Here is a 6,173-nt window from a genome sequence, read left to right on the forward strand (position 1 = left end):
AGGATTTTTGCTTCATGCTTGGTTTGGAAGAGATCTAGAAGGAGATTTGGCTAAGTTTGCATCAAGATTAAGGTATGTATGAGGTTGTGTTAGGAGTTTCATGCATGTTTTGGTTGCTAACTTGATGTGCATGTTAGCCATGGCTCAAATCTTTGTTATGCCATGGAAATGGTATTTGGCCAAAGTTGTTATGGTGATAAAGCCATTGCATGCTAAGCGTGAAGCTTGATGATGATGCATGCAATGATGGATTGTCTACTCTTGAGTAAGATTTTGAGTTTTCTTTTGTTTAATCATGATTGAAGTTGAAAAGGGCATGATTGTCATATTCGCCATGATGCATTCATGAGCATGGTTCATGCTTCTTGCATGTTAGTTAAAATTTGTGTTTTGGATGGCTATGGACACCTTGAAATTCGGCCATGCTCATATATGTATATATATATGTTTGCACATGATGTTTTGGTTATGAATTAAGTGATGAATATGTTTGTTTAAAGAAGAAGATGTTGAAGAATGATTGTGAAATTGCAAGCACATTCGGCCTAGCACACATATGAGTGCTTGATGCTATATTATAAGTTTTGAGCTACAATATGCAAAGCATTAACTAGTAAAATGCATGCTGTTTTTGTGAGGTATTAAGTGCATAATTGGCCTCAACATGTACATAAATATTCGGCCTTGGGTAGCCTATTGAAGGCCTTAGCTTTTCCTTGATGCTCGAATAAATTGTATTGAATTGCTTGATGTAGTATAAAATGTGCATGACCATTGTGTATTCAAGCTAAAGAGTGGCCATATGACCATTTAAACTCCTTGTCATATTCGGCCATAAGCTTGCACAATGAGGTTTTAATAAATTGAATTTGTTTGAATTAGCTCAAGAGCTAAGAGGGCCACAATTGGACAAGGGGAAGGAAAAAGTGATCGAATAGCCGTAAAAGCCGTTCGACAACATCCGAGGTAAGTCCTCAAGAAGTGACCTTACTTGAATTATGTGGAATGAAATATGGATGTATTGATTATTGATTTATGTGTGTATGAGTATTGAATAATACCGGGCTAAGTCCCGGCGATTATGCTAGAGAATATAATTGTGTTTGAGCCTTAGTAACGAAAATGAAATATGTATGTCCAATGATTATTGATGTATGTGTGCATGAGAAATTGAATGATATCCGGGCTAAGCCCAAGACAATTATGCTGGAAATTATATCCGGTTAAGACCGAAGGCAATTGTGCTAGTGGCTACATCCGTGCTAAGACCAAGGCATTAAATGCGAGACATTCTATCCGGCTAAGACCAAGGCATTTGTGCACGTGGTTATATCCGGTTATATTCAAGAATCTTGGGCTGGAGGTGAGTGTTGGTTGCTGTAATAAATTCAATTAGTACGCTCAAAAAGCCCAAAGAATAAGGTACGTTTATATGTGCATTGGAAAGTCGACATGTTTGAGCAACATTCGCTCAATCGACTAATGAATTTCAGCTATTGAATTGATCGATACTTTGTGAAAGTATATAATGATGAAGTGTGAAGTAAGAATGACCATGTGAATGAGTATTAATGGAATGATGTATTTGGTTATGTGAATGTATTGCTTTAATAAAAGCTGATTATATTCCTTGAGACTTACTAAGCATAAAAAATGCTTACCCCCTTGCTTTGGCTCTCTGTTTTATAGATTTCGCTCGATAGCAATCGGATTCGGGATCAATAAAGTCGAAGTCATCCACACTATCAACGTCTCTATTTTGGTATAAATTTTTGGTTGAACTTTGAAATGGCATGTATAGGACTACCCCTTGTTGGTTAAATATGTTGTGATGTATTTGTGTACGGCCATGCGAAAATGGCTCGTAAAAGTGAAGTATCGACTTAGACTATTTGCGGTTTGTATATGTATATATTTGGTGTCATGATGTGACCATGGATTGGAAATGGGAATGTTGGTCACATGATCAGCCATTGGCATGGTTAAAATGATCATATATGAACCTATGTATGGCAAGACTAGTTGGTTCATGGAGACTACCAAATAGGTAAGACCTACCTTAAAAACAGATGCTGCCAGCTGCAGTGATGTGAATGTGAAAAATCACCAAAATTTGTAGGAATGGTATTAAATAGTGAATAATCTATGTAAATGAACCTTGATGAGTCTATTTTCATATGGAAGAAACGAAATGGTCATAGGAGTTACATGTTAAGAGATATTAAGGCTATTGTGAGACAGGGCCAGAACTGTTTCTGGGTCCCCTGTCGCAACTTTAAAAATTTGCTATAAATTATCCAGAAAGAATTAGGAGTCATGCCTTATATGTACAGATTCCATTTTGAGTCTAGTTTCATTACAAACAAACGACACCAGTATTAAAGTTCTGTACAGTGAGATATTCAAGTTGTAACGCGCGAAGGTCAGAGCAGTCGATCCCTGTAACATGGGTGACTTTAACTAATAAACTGTACCAATTGGCCCGACCAAAAATTCTAGAAATAAATCCATGGATGGATAAATGAGTCTAAATTCGTGGAAAATTTACGAAACCAGTTTCCAAGTTTTGAAACTCGAGATATGATTTTTAAGGCGACGGTGACGCAGTTTTCCAGCCTGACTGGAAATGTCAAATTGGTGGGCAAAACAAGTGAACTTGGTTTGTTAACCCCTCGTGTCCGACACCGGCGATGGTCTCGGGTTCGGGGTGTTACAATTTTATTGGTATCAGAGCCACGGTTTAGTCGATTCTAGGACTACCGTGATGTGATTGGGGTCTAGCTATACATGCCATTAAATGATGAATCGATAGTGTGGTGATTTCTGACAATTTGACTTTGTGTTTGTTTATAGTAATGGATCCCGATCCCAACCGAGCGATAGCTGATGATGTGGAGAGTGTGGCGCCTGCTCTCGCGCAAGGGACAGCGCCGGCAGACTCTCAACCTATGGCCAGCAATCCGAATGATGAGGCTAGGCAAGCCTTTTATAGTGTGATGAACGAATGGTTTAACCAATACATTCGAACTAACACTACTGTTCCACAACCACCATTCCCAACAAATGCAACCCCGCACCTACAATACCTCCGTTGATCGACCAAATAAGGTCAAGTAAGCCCCAATCGATAGGATTCAAAACATGGGGCCACTGAATTTAAGGCTACGGATGATGATGATGCCGAAGCGAGCTGAATTTTGGTTGGATAACACTATCCGGTGCTCGATGAGCTATCCTGTACACCGATGAGTGCTTAAAGTGTACCATCTCCTTGCTACGTGAGTCCGCCTACTATTGGTGGAGTACTCGACTTGTGGTACCTAGAGAGCAAGTGACTTGGGAATTCTTTCAAACCGAGTTCGAAAAAAGTATATCATCGAGATTCATCGACCAAAAGCGAAGGGAATTCCTTGACCTTAAGCAAGGTTCTATGTCGCCATCGACTACGAACGAAAATTTCGAGGCTTAGCCGATGCAGCGAGAATGCATTTCGTCCAAGCCATTATGTGTAAACGCTCGAGGATGGGCTGAATGATGATATAAGGATGTTCGTTGGCATTCTCGAGATACGAGAGTTCGTAGTACTTGTTGAGCGAGCTTGTAAAGTCAAGAGCTTAGAAAGGAGAAACAAAAGTTGATGTGGGAACCGGAGAATTCGAAGAGGTTCTCGGAAAGTCTCTTCAACAAGCATCGAAGAGATTTCGAGATGATGCGAGCCGGTCTAGAGGCGTTTGGGCTTTTCTAGACGAGGACTAATCGACCCCTGTGACCACACGAGTCACTTCGATCGCCGATGGTGGAAATGATCGCCGAGAGAGGGCGGAGTGTCCACATTGTGGCAAATGGCATTCGGGAGCTGTTGGTTTCGTGATCGCTCTCGCTATAAGTGTGGATCGGTGACCACTTTATGAAGGATTGCCCGAGGATGCTTGAGCAGAATGTAAGTCGAGTGGAAACCGGGTGCTACCATCGCCGAGGTAGGCCACCTAGAAATATAGGCAATGTCGATGGCGGTCGAGAGGATCTAGAGATGCTACCATCGATCGAGGCTCGTGCTCTGCAAGGACTTATGCTATACGCGCGACGTGAGGATCGCCTCTCCAGATGTCATTACGGTACTTTCACTCTTTTCAATACTAATGTGATTGCTTTGATTGACCCCGGTTCTACTCATTCTTATATATGTGAAACCTTAGCATCCAAAGAAGACTTTGCCTATTGAGTCTCACCGAGTTTGTAACTCGGGTGTCAAACCCTTGGGTCATTACGTGCTTGTCAACAAAGTGTGCAAGAAAAGTCCCCTAGTGTTCCGAGGTTCTTGTTTTCCGGCGGACTTGATGCTTTTGCCATTCGATGAATTCGACGTTATTCTTGGTTTGGATTGGTTGACCATGCACGATGCGGTTGTAAATTGTAAAAGCAAGACTATCGATTTGAGGTGCGCGAATAACGAGATAATTCGGGTTGAGCCTACGGACTTAAAGGGGTTGCCACCGTAATATCGGCAATGTTGGCCCGAACTATGTAAGAAAAGGGTGCGGCGTACCTTGCGCGACGTGCTTTCGATGACAAGGAATCGAAAAGAAACCCGAATCGGTGCCCGTGGTTTGTGAATACCCGGATGTTTTCTCTGAAGAATTGCCGGGTTTACCACCTGTTCGGGAAATAGAATTTGGTATCGAGTTGGTACCGGTACCACTCCAATTTCGATAGCTCCGTATCGTATGGCACCAACGAATTAAAGGAGTTGAAAGCTCGGTTGCAAGAATTGGTGGATAGAGGTTTTGCTACTTTGAGTTTTTCGCCTTGGGTGCGCCGGTGTTGTTCGTGAAGAAGAAGGATGGAACCATGCGGTGTGCATCGACTATCGTCGACTTAATAAAGCGACGATAAAGAACAAATATCCGTTGCCACGTATCGATGACTTGTTCGATCAACTGAAGGAGCCTCGGTGTTCTCGAAAATAGATTTGAGATCGGGCTATTATCAATTGCGAATCCGAGATTGGACGTACCCAAGACCGCCTTGAGCGAGATATGGTCACTATGAGTTCCTAGTGATGCCGTTTGGGCTCACTAATGCCCTGCGGTATTTATGGATTTAATGAATCGGATCTTCGGACCATATTTGGATCGATTAGTAGTCGTGTTCATTGATGACATCTTGGTCTATTCAAGAAATGAGACCGAACATCTTGAACACCTGCGGTTAGTCTTTGCAAATCTTACGGGATAAGCAATTATATGCTAAGTTCAGCAAGTGTGAGTTCGGTTAAGAGAGGTTAGCTTCTTGGGTCATGTGGTATTCAGACGGGTATTCGAGTCGACCGAATAAAATTTCAGCCATACTTAATTGAAAGCCTCAGAAATATTACGAGGTTCGAGCTTTTTGGGGCTTGCGGTTATTACAAACGATTTGTAAAGGCTTCTCAACGATAGCCACGCCGATGACGGCTACTCCAAAAGGATGTTAAGTTCGAATGGATGGAGAAATGCCAAAAAGTTTCGATCAATGAAAACTTATTTGGTGAAGCCCCAATTTTAGTGCAACCCGAATCGGCAAAGAGTTTGTCATCTATAGTGACGCCTCCTCCTTGGGTTAGGTTGCGTATTGATGCAAGAAGGTCGAGTTGTGGCCTATGCGTCGAGGCAATTAAAGCCACACGAGAAAAATTATCCGACCCATGATCTCGAATTGGCTTCCATTGTGTTCGCCTTAAAGATATGGCGACATTACTTATTTGGTGAAAGGTGCCATGTGTACTCGGATCACAAAAGTCTCAAATATTTGATGACCCAAAGAGACTTAAATCTGCGACAAAGACGTTGGCTCGAGTGTTAAAGGATTATGAGTGATCATTGACTATCACCCGAGAAAGGCGAATGTGGTTGCGGATGCCTTGAGTCGTAAATCATTATTCGCTTTCGAGCGATGAGCGTGCACTTATGCATTCGATCCGATAGTGTATTAGTAGCTGAATTGAAAGCCAAACCCTTTGTTGATACATCAAATTCGAGAAGCTCGAGAAAAGTCGACGACGAGTTGGCTGCAAAAGCGAAATTTGAGTGTGTGCGAACAAGGACTCGGAATTTCAAATCGATGATGACGATTGTTTGAGGTTCAAAAGTCGTCGTGTGTTCCAAAGAATTGAACTCATTTCGATAATTCGAATG

The 6,173-nt window shown here is 41.9% G+C and overlaps 1 long non-coding RNA gene across 1 annotated transcript; it reads left to right on the forward strand.

Annotated features, from left to right (window-relative positions):
* The first annotated feature begins 872 nt into the window (after positions 1-872).
* Positions 873-1,991, forward strand: LOC128290212 (uncharacterized). The gene is made up of 2 exons (XR_008279856.1): positions 873-966; positions 1,690-1,991. It is a non-coding gene; the product is annotated as an uncharacterized LOC128290212 (long non-coding RNA).
* The last annotated feature ends 4,182 nt before the right edge of the window (positions 1,992-6,173 follow it).

This window comes from Gossypium arboreum, chromosome 3 (genome assembly GCF_025698485.1).
Source record: "Gossypium arboreum isolate Shixiya-1 chromosome 3, ASM2569848v2, whole genome shotgun sequence".
In the NCBI taxonomy this organism is placed as follows: domain Eukaryota; kingdom Viridiplantae; phylum Streptophyta; class Magnoliopsida; order Malvales; family Malvaceae; genus Gossypium; species Gossypium arboreum.